Raw genomic sequence first — 15,583 nt, 5'->3', positions numbered from 1 at the left:
CGGCCCCGCCCCTGGCCGCGCTTGCTCCGGGGTCGCCTGGTTTCCCGCCCCCGCCCCCTCCCGTCACGTGGGTTTCCTTTTCTTAGGGAGCTGGGGTGGGTCCTTTTCTAGAAGGCGTCAGCTGTAGATTCCTAGGTTTCCTGGGATGTGGCCACTGGAGCCAAGGGAGGGTCTCTCAGTGATGTAACACGCCCCCTCCCGCCCTGCCAATTTCTCATCCCGGGGATTTGGAACATGGAGAAAAGTGACGAAAGTACTCTCTTTTCAAACTCAGGATGGACCTAGTCTTGGAGCAAGTCATCTCCCCCCACCCCCCAGTTTTCACTATTTCCTAACTTTCCCCGCCAGCTTACCGGCGCTTCTATTCTCTGAGCTCGCCTATTTTCGCGCCCCCTAGGAAGGGCGCTTGCTCAGGGAACGAACAGCAGGAGCTAAAATGGGAAGGAGAGCTTCCACAAAATGTGATGTAAACCTTACTTGCTTACCGGCTGCTGTGTTCTTCGCGCGTTGTCTAAAACCTTTATTCATTGGGCTTTACATTATGCCAAGTTGGATCTGAGTCTGTAAATGGCATTAACCTTTTTCTGTGCCTGGAAGACCTGGCCCAGGGCCTGGCATAGGAAAAGTGGGCTATCTTTAAGTAATCAACCTATCCGCGTTTACTGTGTGCTTGGGGCTAAGGATTCAATCCGGTTTGACTGGATTTTTAAGGAGACGCCGCCCCCACCCTCACCCCCCCACCCCCCCACCCCCACCCCCCGCTCCCCACATGAGGAATAGACTCACCTTGAAATTGAATTTGCAATTCTGTAATTGATTGGTTCAGCTTGTAATGGTAGGTTATCTGTCTCTTGTATCTCTTTAACTACTTTCCCCTTTTTCCTATAAAATAAACAATTTATTGAACAGTTCGTTGGGGGTAGGGATGGTCCCAGATCTTTAGCTATCTGGGAAAGTTGGGGAGAAACCCAAAAATACTGGTTAAGAAAGGAAGACTGGATATACAGAGTGAGGTAAGTCAGAGAAACACCAATACAGTATATTAATGCATGTAAGTGGAATTTAGAAAGACGAAGACAGCAAAAGAGACACAGATGTAAAGAACAGACTTTTAATCCATGTGAGAGAAGGCAAGGGTGGGATAATTTGAGAGAATGGCATTGGAACATGTGTATTACCATATGTAAAATAAATGACCAGTGCAAGTTCCATGCTTCAAGCAAGGCACCCAAAGCCAGTGCTTTGGGACAACCCAGAGGGATGAGGTGGGGAGGGAGGTGAGGGGGAGTTCAGGATGGAGGGACACATGTACACCCGTGGCTGATTCATGTCGATGTATGGAAAAAACAACCACAATACTGTAATTAGCCTCCAATTAAAATCAATAACTTTTTTTTAAAAAAAATAGGAAGAATGGAAAAAATTCTTGCTCTTTTAATGAAACATCACCCTTTCCCACTGCAGGAGTTACTTTTTTATGGGTAACTGGGTTTTTGTTGTTTGCTGTTTTTATTTTATTTATTTATTTATTGGCCACACTGGGAAGCATATGGTATCTTAATTCCCTGACCAGGAATTGAACCCATGTACCCTGTATTGGAAACTCGGGAGTCTTAACCGCTGATCACCAGGGAAACCAGGGAAGCCCTGACAGTTTCTTTTCTTCCAATCACATTTTTCCATAGAGCTGACTACATTTTGACTGAAGCAACAATTTGAATGTAAGAAACAGTTGAATTAGTATCAAATGGCTTGAGAATAACCAATCCAATGTGAAATAAAAACCCATGGTTTCCTTACATTTGGAAATTAGAGAACTGGCAACTTACCCCTACCTCTCTGTCATGATATTTACTGCGCTTAACGAAGAACTGGAGAAGGCAATGGCAACCCACTCCAGTGTTCTTGCCTGGAGAATCCCAGGGACAGGGGAGCCTGGTGGGCTGCTGTCTATGGGGTCGCACAGAGTCGGACACGACTGAAGCGACTTAGCAGTAACGAAAAATGCTAGAGCACTCTGAGCCCCTTAACTTCTAACTTCCAACAGGCTTTTTGGCCTCCTATCATTCCAAGGAAAAATAATCTTACATGCTTATCCTTGAAAATAGTTCCTAATGGAACACTGAAAAATCAAAAAAAAAAAAAAAAAAAAAAGACAATTAATAGGGATGACCAGACCTGGGATATTTTTCTATTCAGTTCAGTTCAGTCGCTCAGTTGTGTCTGACTCTTTGCAACCTCATGAACCTCAGTACGCCAGGCCTCCCTGTCCATCACCAACTGACAGAGGCCACCCAAACCCATGTCCATTGTGTCGGTGATGCCATTCAACTATCTCATCCTCTGTCATCCCCTTCTCCTCCTGCCCCCAATCCCTCCCAGCATCAAGATCTTTTCAAATGAGTCAGCTCTTCACATCAGGTGGCCAAAGTATTGGAGTTTCAGCTTCAATATCAGTTCTTCCAATGAACTCTGAGGACTGATTTCCTTTAGGATGGACTAGTTGAATCTCCTTGCAGTCCAAGAGACTCTCAAGAGTCTTCTCCAACACCACAGTTCAAAAGCATCAATTCTTCAGCACTCAGCTGTCTTCACAGTCCAACTCTCACATCCATACATGACTACTGGAAAAACCATAGCCTTGACTAGACAGAACTTTGTTGGCAAAGTAATGTCTCTGCTTTTTAATATGCTATCTAGGTTGGTCATAACTTTCCTTCTAAGGAGCAAGTGTCTTTTAATTTCATGGCTGCAATCAGCATCTGCAGTGATTTTGGAGCCCAGGAAAATAAAGTCACCCACTGTTTCCACTGTTTCCCCATCTATCTGCCATGAAGTTATGGGACCGGATGCCATGATCTTCGTTTTCTGACTGTTGAGCTTTAAGCCAACTTTTTCACTCTCCTCTTTCACTTTCATCAAGAGGATCTTTAGTTCCTCTTCACTTTCTGCCATAAGGGTGGTGTCATCTGCATATCTGAGGTTATTGATATTTCTCCCAACAATCTTGATTCCAGCTTGTGCTTCCTCCAGCCCAGCGTTTCTCATGATGTACTCTGCATAGAAGTTAAATAAGCAGGGTGACATATACAGCCTTGACGTACTCCTTTTCCTATTTGGAACCAGTCTGTTATTTGTTTAAAGTGTATATTTGAATATAATATTTTTTAAACGAAAATAATATTTAAGAATATTTCTTGACTATGCTGTCAAAGTTACCTTTGTTCCTCCAAGTTCTATCACTTTCCCTTTATAGATTCCATTCCTAGTCAGCCAATATTTTTCTTTATCTTTGTTCCATCTAATTTGGGCTTTCTTCTTTCTCTACCCCTCTCAGCCCCCTAAACCCCATCCCATGCTCCTTTTGCTTCATTTTTCTTTCTGGCTTGGTCTCAACTGCTTACTTGAGTGGCTCCATCCTTCATTATACCAGCTATGAAATTGTCTTTGTACTCTCTCAAAAGTTAAAAAAAAAAGAAGGCATTTTAAACAACAAGTAACCAAATTCTCCTAGAATACCCCATTCCTCTTTTAATTATGTTGAATTTACAGAGTATAATGCAGCCTAATAATCCTAAATCTTCATTTTCATAATACAAAAAGCTCTCAAGACAGAAGGTTGGTTTTTTTTTTTTTTTCCTTTTCATAAGTTTGTAGCAAATTCATTTGGTTAAAAAAAAAATACAAACTGATGTGAGGCTGTTTATGGTTTTGGTTTATTCCACTTAGTGTGAATAAATATGGAGCCGCAAACCCTGTTGGGCATTGTCTAATTTATAGCATATGAGCCACAGTAGCATTCAACGATATGAAAAAGGTTTTATAGTATTTGGGATGGTGGACCTGCATTTACTCTAAAAATGGAAATAGTGAAGCAAGGATTGTATCAGTAAACACTGAATAAAAACCTACCAAAAAAAGATATCTGGATATCTGGCTGGAAGTGAGATGGGAGATGACAACCAAAGACTCACTCTCTCTCTCTCTCTCTCTCTCTCTCTCTCTCTGTGTGTGTGTGTGTGTGTGTGTGTGTGTGTGTGTGTGTGTGTGTGAGGGGAGTAGAAACAAAAGTTGAAAAAGACCCATACTGAGAAATGAAGGGGGACTACATTGAACTGTGAAGAAAGAGTCCCTTGCTTAGGCAAATTTTCAAGAGAACTGTTAGAAGTGATAACTTTGTTGGCCCTTCATTATGATGCGAAACAGACGCCAGAGACCCCCTCTTTCACCTGAATCTAGCTTGGGCATCATATCACCATGGTCACTCCTATTCCTGGACCTTAGGGGGGCAAAAGCTAAGGGCCCAAATTCTATTCCACAGTCTAGGAATTCCATGAAAATTGGCATCAGAACTCTGACACGTAACTTTGCCTGAGTTATGTAGCCACAGAAAGGCAGGAAGGAGTCATTCCCAGACTCTGAAGTAAAGAAAGAGATCAGACTCAGGTTTGAAACAGTCAAGTCAGAAAAACTGGCAGCAATGTGTGAATGTTTTAACTTCAAGCTACTTCTTATTTCATAATAGTACCTATGACCATAATAATTTACTTGCCCACAAAGAAAGGAAATAAATCATGAAAAGGAAAACACAAAAAGCCCCTGGAAATGAAGGGTGATTAGTTTTAAAACAAATATTGATATGTTTATTGTAATGAAGGAAGTATGTCAGATGCCCAGAAAGTAAGAATACAGGGAAAATTAGGATATTCCCAGTGGGATTAATGTTAAATGTCTCTTCCATCTTTTTCAAACTTCTGTTTCCTTAAAATCACTTATGGTACAAATCCTACTGCATATTTATATTTTAGTTTTATTCACTCAGAGCTTTGTGGAGAAATGACCAAGTATAAGCTCTTCGAGTACTTCATGCATACTGTGCGAAGTTGCTTCAATTAATTGTGTCTGGCTCTTTGTGATCCTGTGGACTGTAGCCCACCAGACTCCTTTGTCCATGAGGATTTCCCAGGTGAGAATAATGGAGTGGGTTGCCACTTCCTACTCCAGGGGATCTTCCTGACCCAGAGATCGAACCTGCATCTCTTACATCTCCTGCACTGGCATGCAGGTTCTTTACCACTAGCACCACTTGGGGACTGAATTAAAAAAAATGTTTTTATTGGTGTATATCTTACTGCATTTTTAAACTTCTGGTTTCTTTGTTTCTACAACTATAAATGGAACCTTTTGGTTACCCTGAAACAAATGGATGCCTACCCACATATTCTCATCCTGGTGGCATTTCAGTTACCCTTGGCCATCATCATCAGGATACATCACTTCTACATCTCTCCTGGTGTGCCCCACACTTGAGGACTAAATTGAAATTGGAACCGTGGAAGCCTCAGAAATATTGGGGTCGAATGAGCAGGTTTATATTATGCTTTGTGAAGGTTGAAGGGGATTAGTGCTGAATCATGACTTGGGTGTTGGCTTAAACACAAATCAAGGAAATTAGAGTAGAGATGGAATCATCATCAAAATCACCCTGGGAAATTGTTCACATTTTCCATTGCTCTCTTTGGAGCTCATAAGCTAAGCATTCTCTGTGACTTAAGATTTCAGTCTAAAGCCATCTTTGTGCAGGTCTTTCCTGGTGGTCCAGTGGGTTTGATCCCTGGTCAGGGAACTAAGATCCCACATGCTACAGGGTGTGGCCAAAAGATTAAGAAAAAAAAGTCATTTTTGTGCACTTCTTGCTGAGTTTCCTAAAGATCTTTTACTCTTGGACATTTAAGTGAAGATACCCATGACTTGATGAAAAAATTTTAAGAAGTGCCTGCTTAGAACCTCCCCTCCCAAATTAGACTGCAACAGTGTCAGTTTCTCATCTCAAAAATAGTTTCATAATACATGATGAGTAGCACTGTTTTATCCTCTCCCATGTGTTTATTTGGTGTAACATAGATGGTCTCAAAAGTGTAACTGGAAGTGCTTCCAAATGCTCTCCTGATAGGTACTATATAAGAAAGTTCTCTTTCATTAGAAAGTGTTGATCCCTTCTCTTTTTTGTGGCCTGAAGCACTCACACTCACGATGGAAAAAAAATGAACCCCAGTTCATACATCTTAAGTATAGTGATGGCTCAAAGTTAATTGAAGGAAAGGCTGAAATTAAAAAAGGATTAAGTAGAAAGGGTACCTGGAGCAATTTATATTCACACTTCCAAGCAGAAGAATGCAGCTAAGCTATTTCTCTCTGGAATTTCCAAAAGGTGGTCTTAAATGTCAGCAATGCTAAGGGATTGAGGCTAGTGGGGAAAAAAAAAAAAAAAAGATCCTCTTAGGAATTGTATTTCAGTGTAACTCTCACCTCTAGATTTCACCTTTTAAATTTTGCCTGTAAAGTTAGTGAGTAGTACTGCATGCATGATTCATCAGTAGTCTGTCAAAATTCAAAATGTCAGTTCATTCAGGGCCAAACAGATATTGGTAGAAATATCAGAACAATATGAAGATCAGAGCTTTTTGTCATTCCCTGAATCATTTTTTTAAACTTTTCCTTAACCTGTCTGTTTCACATTTTCCTGTCTTTCCTTTCAAGCTTTCTGGTATTCAGTAAACAAGAATAGGTTTTGGTTTGATTCAGCCAAACCAAGGTTAAGATAATCACTCTGGAATCTACTGAGTATATGGATTTGGGCATGCCATTAACCTCAGATCCTTCCTTTATAAAATATGGTTATACCTACATCATTGAGTTGTTGTGAGGATTAATGAGGAAATTTATATAATGTGTAATGTCTAGCATACGGTAAGCACTAATCATAATTATTATATTAGCATAATCCAGATGTCAGCTTAAAGCCTTCTGATCCCTAAGAGATTTAGGTAAACTTTGTTTGCCTCTATAATTTCATGATCCTTCAAAATCCAAAATCCTTTTCTAAATCCTTACTGCTTCCGTTCTTCTCTGTATCTGGTTCTGCATCCAGTCAAATGCTCAGTTCTACCCCTAACCAATCTAGATGGAAATATCAGCCCTCACCAAATTTCCAGGAAAAACATATCCAATAGCACTGTATAGTTTTGAATTTATGAAAGTTTTCTGAGACATCATGAGGAAAGGGTGCTACATTGGAAAAAGAAAAGCCTCCACGCCTTGCTTACCTCATCAGAACCTACATCTATCCTCTCTTCTCTGTCCCATCCCTTTCTTCTCTCTCCATCTGCTCATTCAGTGGATTCCATCCCTACAGCCCTAAATCCTTACTCTTCAAAGTGTGGTCCATGGGCACCAGTAGTGTTGGAGTCACCTGAGAGTGCCGGAAATGCAGGTCCTGACCTCACCGCCACCCCCCACCCCCACAAAGCAACTGAGTCAGAATTTGTAGTTTAGTGAAATCCATAGTGATTAGTGCACAAATTAAAGTTTGGGAAACACCTGGTCTACATCTACTCAGGTCTCTCAGGGCTCAACTTCTACTGCAAGTAGCTGTGTAAAAGCAGCTACTAACAGAATTATTTTTAAAAGCACCTTTTCTTCCTTACTCTTCAATGCATTATGTGGTGACCAGGAGAATGGAGTATCATTCATGTGCACTTCACGGCAGGCTCTAATTGTCACTGATTTTTGATCCCATTGGCAATGATTAGTCAGTGTTGTGTACCTTAAGGGTCATCAGTGCATTTCTGATTCAGTAGTTGTTCATCACCTTTTTGGTTGTTGTTTTTCACCCTCCTCTGAGAGTGGTCATTCTCAGTGCGATTCCAGGAGTTGGGCATATTAATTAACTGATGAATACAAATGATGATGCTTCTTCAATTGCACATTAAAAACCAACTTTTAAGACTGAAGTACGCTAAAGAATGATCCCTGGCTTCTTGTGAATTCACTCTGAGATATTTATTGCAACTTGACATTACATAAATAAGCTGCTGCTGCTAAGTCGCTTCAGTCGTGTCCGACTCTGTGCAACCCCATAGATGGCAGCCCACAGGCTTCTCCATCCCTGGGATTCTCCAGGCAAGAATACTGGAGTGGGTTGCCATTTCCTTCTCCACATAAATAAGCTACTAGGGATCAAGAAGTAAAAGGCAAAAGTTCAATTATCCAAGTCATCTGAAAGAGCTTCATGGAATGAAGTAGAAAAGAGTAGCTAATCCCCACTGATAAAGACCATCAAATACAGAGAGTCATAGACCTGGAAATGATATCTGTGGGTAAAGGAAGACGATGAAGCTGCATTGCTGTAGTTTCAGACTCAGGCCACTTTGACATTTGCTCTCCAAACTCTTTTTAAATTCTTTCTTTAGCCAACCCAGTTATTAGATCTGGGAAACTCACATACACTGCTCTTAATTGAAGAAATGACAAACAAAAAGTGGTGTACCAGTTAACAGTGTTGAGAACATAAACTGGCTGTGGAGTCGAAAGTAAGCTAAAGACAGCATTTGGGAAAGTTTATCCAGGGGACATGTAGAGATGTATAGAGTGAGTGGACACAGGATTTTTCAGTATGATGAAGAGAAAACGAAAGTGAAAGACAAAATTTCCTTTAAAAATTATATAAAGCTCAATTATATATGAATAGTTAGCAGATCAGGAGAAAAAAAAGAAGATAAATAAAAATCATTGACTATTAGAGTTGACAAAACTAAAGGTCAGGCTAGTAATGCTTATAGGAACCAATTTTGGCATAAAATTAATGTGATTGATGCCACCATTCTATGTTTTGACATCATCACCCTACTGTGAACTAAGCTGTGATTTCTGATAACCCTTCACTATTTCTTGACAAGATATCACCAATTTTGATAAAACAAGACAGATAAAGCAGATTCCTAAACACATTCAGAGAAGTACATTTTTTATAATATATTCTAGTCAATATCTTTTGCAATTTTTCTCAACATGTTTTGAGTCATTTTGCCAATTCACTGTCACTTTCACTTCAATCTCTGGACACTTCTTTGTGTCCATACATTTTAATACTTTGTGTGTGTCCAGGAGGGAGAGCACATATTTTGTGTGTGTTGTGTGTTCTTTGGGTCTTTTAGTCTTTTTAAATGTATTTTTTCATTGACTAAATTAGAGCATGCTGCTGTTTCTCATGCCTTTCCTGGAGTCCATTTCTTTCTTAGAAACAAGTTTTCTTTTAGGAGAAAACCCAGATCTACTTTTCATTCCTTGCTCAAGTTTCTGAAGGTAGGGTCAAATAATATAAGAAAAAATAAATACATTAAAGTTGTTCTTTGGAGTTGGCAAGACTAAAATAGAAATTATTTTAAAGGGTGTGATTTTAATTTTTGATAGACTTGAGCAAAATCCCTTCTGGTACTCCATGCATTTTAATTCTACTCTCATTTAATTCTACTCTCATATTCTTAAAAATTCATGGTATTTTCCCAATAGTTTTGTGTGTGTGTGTGTTTACTCCCTTTCCCTAAATCCAGTGAGAAAAACAGACCCAGAAAGAGAGAGGTTAAAGCAATCAAAGGCATTTCTTAAGCATGTATACAAGAGTTACCTTTTCCCATTTTAAAAATCTTTCCCTCTTTTTATTTATTTTTCTGCTGTTGTCATAGTCTCTCACATTCTGCTTTTTTAAAAAAAAATAAGCAAGCAGTGAATCAAACTGGCTTCCCAGGTGGCTCTAGTGGTAAAGAACTCACCTGCCAATGCAGGAGACATAAGAGATGCAAGTTTGATCCCTGGGCCAGGAAGATCCCCTGGAAGAGTGCACAGCAACTCACTCCAGTATTTTTGCCTGGATCTAGGTACATGACCACACCCTCATGGTTATGTGGGTCATTGAGACCTTTTTTGTACAGTTCTTCTGTGTAGTCTTGCCACCTATTCTTAATCTCTTCTGCTTCTGTTAGGTCTTTACCGTTTCTGACCTTTATTGTGCCCTTCCTTGCATGAAATGGTCCCTTGATATCTCCAATTTTCTTGAAGAGATCTCTACTCTTTCTCATCCTATTGTTTTCCTCTATTTCTTTGCATTTTTCACCTAAGAAGGCTTTCTTATCTCTCCTTGCTATTCTCTGGAACTTTGCATTCAGTTGAGTTTATCTTTCCCTTTCTCCCTTGCCTTTCACATCTCTTCTTTTCTCAGCTATTTGTAAGGCCTCCTCAGACAACCATTTTGCCTTCTTGCATTTCTTTTTCTTTGAAATGGTTTTGGTCACCACCTGTTGTACAGTGTTATGAACCTCTGACCATAGTTCTTTAGACACTCTGTCTTACAGATATAATGCCTTGTATTTATTCATCATCTCCACAATATAATCATAAGGGATTTTATTTAGGTCATACCTGAGTGGCCTAGTGGTTTTCCCTACTTTCCTCAATTTAAGTCTGAATTTTGCAATATGGAGCTCATGATCTGAACCACAGCTCCAGGTCTTGTTTTTGCTGACTGTTTAGAGCTTCTCCATCTTCAAAGAATATAATCAGTCTGATTTTGGCATTGACCATCTGGTGATGTCCATGTGTAGAGTTGTCTCTTGGGTTATTGGAAGAGGGTATTTGCTATGACCAGTGTGTTCTCTTGGCAAAACTCTGTTAGCATTTGCCCTACTTCATTTTGTACTCCAAGACCAAATTTGCCCGTTACTCCAGGTATCTCTTGATTTCTTACTTTTGTACTCCAATCCCCTATGATGAAAAGGACATCTTTTTTTGGTGTTAGTTCTAGAAGATCTTGCACATCTTCATAGAACCGTTTGACTTCAGCTTCTTTGGTATTAGTGGTTGAAGCATAGACTTGGATTACTGTGATGTTGATGTTGTTGGAAACAAACCGAGATCATTCTGTCGTTTCTGAAGTTGCACCCAAGTGCTGCATTTTGGACCCTTTTGTTGACTCTGAGGGCTACTCCATTTCTTTTAAGGGATTCTTGCCACACTGTAGTAGATATAATGGTCATCTGAATTAAATTCACCCATTCTTGTCCATTTTAGTTCACTGATTCCTAAGATGTCAGCGTTCACTCTTGCCACATCCTGCTTGACCACATCTAATTTACCTTGATTCATGGACCTAATATTCCAGGTTCCTATGCAATATTGTTCTTTAGAGCATCAGACTTTACTTTCACCACCAAACACATCCACAACTGAGTGTCATTTCTGCTTTGGCCCAGCTGCTTCATTCTTTCTGGAGCTATTAGTAATTACTCTCCACTCTACCCCAGTAGCATATTGGGCACCTGGCGGGGGTAGGGGGGGCTCACCTTCTGGTGTCATACCTTTTCATACTGTCTATGAGATTCTTGCAGCAAGAATACTGGAATGTTTTGCCATTCCCTCCTCCAGTGGACCATGTTTCATCAGAACTCTTCACTATGACCCGTCCATCTTGCATGGTCTTGCATGGCATGGTTCATAGCTTCATTGAGTTACACAAGCCCCCTCACCACAAAAAAGCTTTGATTCATGAAGGGGGTGGTAATCATTAATGGTACTTTAAATGGAAAGAGATCAGAAATAGAGACATTTGTCTAGATTAAGTTAGAGATGACTATGCTTGTGTGCATGTGTGTTAAGTCGCTTCAGTGTGTCTGACTCTTTGTGACCCCATGGACTATAGCCTGCCTGGCTCCTCTGTCCATGGGATTCTCCAGGCAAGAATACTGGAGTGGGTTGCCATGCCCTCCTCCAGGGGATCTTCCTGACCCAGGGATTGAACCTGTGTCTCTTATCTCTCCTACCTTGGTAGGTGGGTTCTTTACCACTAGCACCACCTGGGAAGTCCAGAGTTGACTATACTTTGAATAATTTGACAACAATTCCATAAGAAAAAAAAAAGTCTGGAAAAGCATTACATAGAAAGAAAAATGCAAAGCTTGTTTGGAAACAACCTAGATATGTGATATTAAAGAGCAAATATTTCAAAGATTCTACCATTCAAGTCTGTTTGGAAAACGAATATTCAAAAGACAACTAACAAAAGTAGGATAGTGGTTGGCAGGGGCTGGGAGGAAGGGACGAACGGGGAGTTACTGTTTACTGGGTTTAGAGTGTCAGTTTTACAAGAGTTCTAGAGATTGATAGTGTTGATGGTAGCACATGATTATGAATGAATTTAATTCCACTGAACCACATACTTATAAATGGTTAAAATGGTAAACTTTATGTTATGTGTATTTTACCACTATGAAAAATTGAAAGAAACAAAAGACAACTTCTTTTCTTTTCTTCAAATGTCTCTTTAAACATTTTTTGTGTGGGGTGAAGAGTTGACTCATTGGAAAAGACCCTGATGCTGGGAGGGATTGGGGGCAGGAGGAGAAGGGGACAACAGAGGATGAAATGGCTGGATGGCATCATCAACTCAATGCACATGAGTTTGAGTGAATGCCGGGAGTTGGTGATGGACAGGGAGGCCTGGTGTGCTGCAATTCATGGGGCCGCAAAGAGTCAGACACGACTGAGCAACTGAACTGAACTGAACTGAACTGAACTGAATCTTCCTCCACTCTTCATTGAAAACTCTTACAGAGTTCATGGATGTCTGTTCACTTTCATGTAATAGAGAGTCCTGTGGTCAATTTGGGGCTTCTCTGGTATCTCAGCTGGTAGAGAATCCACCTGCAATGTGGGAGACCTGGGTAATCCCTGGGTTAGAAAGATCTCCTGGAGGAGGGCATGACAACCCACTCCAGTATTCTTGCCTGGAAAATCCCCATGGACAAAGGAGCCTGGCAGGCTGTGGTCCATGGGGTCCAAAGAGTCAGACACGACTGAGTGACTAAGCACAGTGCAGCACAGCACATGGTCAATGTAGGTGGCAAATATAGTCTTGATTCAGATTAGAAGGCCCAGCTACACTGTATTAATCAAGCTCCAAACTTCATTTAGCATTAATTCTTTGTAGGTCGGACCTCCCATGGCCAGAGGAGCCTGGCAGGCTACAGTCCGCAGAGTTGTAAAGAGTCGGACACGACTCAAGCAACTTAGCGCGCACACACACACACACAGGTTGGATGTATAAAGCTACTGTTTTATAAAGAGGTGCTGCTTCTAGTCTACATCTGTTTTTATGTTGCTGATTAGGATGAGGGGTTCAAGAGATGGAACTGGTTCTACTTTATTCTTTGTAAATAGGTAATTGGAAGAAGGGGTCTCTGTCACTCTCACTCTGGCATGCCAATATCTTGTCTATTTGGTATCTCATTTAAGTTTGAGGGAAGGAGAATTCCAGTATAAGACCCTGTTACAATGTGCTGTCAAGTTGGGCTAGTAGGTTGGGAAAGAGAGAAAATACTGTGGACATCACTCAGATGACTGATCAAGGACTGTCAAAGACTTAAAAGTTGTGACACATGAGTATTAATACCTAGTAAGTGAGAAATACAGGTAGCTCCAAATCAGATTTCATTACACATCATTTTATTAATATTATTGTTAATTATAATGTTTGAGCACCTATCAACTGCTAGCATTTTCTAGGTGTTTTACCCATGCTTTTTAAATTTATTAAATGAATACAATCACACAAAATGGAAGGTGACAGTACTGCTTTTTAGCTGAAATAACTGAGTTGCATGAAGTTTGAGTTACTTACCTAAGGCCTTGCAGTGAAGTAGTAAAGCTGAAATTTTTCTCTTATATCATCTGAAATTGATAGAACATTAAGATCACTTCATTATCCCCAACTAATTTTTTTTTTAGAAGGAGGCCTAAAGCTACATTATACTGAAGGAACAAAAGTTGACAAACACTGCTAATTGCTTTTGGTTCTTTTCCTGCTAGTAGATTTCAGCTCAGGACTGATACCCCCGCTCCCCTACACACCACCAATCATTCTATCTTTTTCTTCCTCTGTCATTTCTAGTCGCCTTTTTCTCCAATTTGAGATTTAGTTTTTCAGACTAAGTAGTATTTATAAAAAACACACACCAAGCTCACTTTGTGCAAAGCATGATCTGAATACCAATACAAGTCAAAAATGTGTAAGATTACTGCGTTAACCAGGGATGAATGATGTCATCTTAAGTGAAAGATAATATATAGGGTCACAGTGACTCCTAGTTCATATATCTTTTGTACTTTATATGTCCTTTTTGGGAGGCCACACCACAAGCAGCTGTGGGATCTTAGTTCCCCGACCAGGGATGGAACCCAAGGCTTTGGCAATGAAAATGCCAAGTCCTAACCACTGAACCACTAGGGAATTACCTATAAGTCATTTTAATGTATCATGATCTCATGTAAGAAACCGATTTCTATTCAACCAACTAGCTAATCAAATTAACTAACATTCTCTACTGTCTGGAGCTTCCCAGGTGGCGCTAGTGGTAAAGAACCTGCCTGCCAATGCAGGAGACATAAAAGACATGGGTTTGTTCCCTGGGTCAGGAAGATCCCCTGGAGGAGGGCATGGCAGCCCACTCCAGTATTCTTGCCTGGAGAATCCCATGGACAGAGAAGCCTGGCTGGCTACAGTCCATAAGGTCACAAAATAATCTGACTCTATTTGGTGACTGAGGACACAGGCACACATTCCACTGTCTCAATAAAGCAGGCCAACTGATGCCCAGGGCATGCTCAAGGCTCAGAGCTACTAAGTTACTCTATTATAGCCCCACTCATTGTAGAGATGAGTGTTTACCAATAATTATTTGTTGGTTATGATACCTGTTTAAGGATGCTTGCCCACATTTTGGTAATTGTCAAATTAACTATAGGAGAAGCAATGGTAAAATATTGAAAATAATTAAACAATATTCTAGCTGCAATTCAGCTCCAGAATAACTCCTAAGTGTCTAAGCTCTCTTTGTCCTTAAAATAAAACCAAAAATATAATCCAGATAAACACATATTTTTGAAAGGTGTTATTAGACTTCTAATAAGGAGTCTTATGCAAAGGAAATGTCTTGGATCTATACCACAAGATTGGTAAATAGGTGCTCCTTTATAAGAAGATCCCATTTTACTTGGAAGAACAGGGCTGAGAATGTGAGTGTGACCTTAAAAATACATACACATGTGCACACACATACATACACAAAAAATGATAAAGTTGGAACCCTAGACCAGGATACTTCTTTGTCCCACAAAGGGAAGTAATCAAATCACCAAAGGGAAGTCCCAAATCACCAAAGGCGTCACCTCACTAGACGACTAAGAACCATCAGACCTCAGAAAACCCAAATCCAACTGTGACTCCATTCAACAATACCATAGTATTAGAACCAGACTCTAGCTCTTTGTATGGGTTGGTTCTGGGAGAAGAATTGACCATGTAAACTCTCTTTTTCTTGATTAATGCAAGCTAAAGCCCTATGGAGAAGACAATGGCACCCCACTACAGTACTCTTGCCTGGAAAATCCCATGGACGGAGCAGCCTAGAAGGCTGCAGTCCATGGGGTTGCTGAGGGTCGGACACAACTGAGCGACTTCACTTTCACTTTTCACTTTCATGCATTGGAGAAGGAAATGGCAACCCACTCCAGTGTTCTTGCCTGGAGAACCCCAGGGACAGGGGAGCCTGGTGGGCTGCCATCTATGGGGTCGCATAGAGTCGGACACGACTGAAGCGACTTAGCAGCAGCAGCAACAAAGGCCTAAAAAGGGAAATATTGGACACAATGCCAGTAAAAAGATTTGAGGTTTTAAGCAATCACTTTGAAAAAT

Source organism: Budorcas taxicolor, chromosome X (assembly GCF_023091745.1).
Source record: "Budorcas taxicolor isolate Tak-1 chromosome X, Takin1.1, whole genome shotgun sequence".
NCBI lineage: Eukaryota > Metazoa > Chordata > Mammalia > Artiodactyla > Bovidae > Budorcas > Budorcas taxicolor.
Note: the sequence above shows the minus strand (reverse complement) of the source record.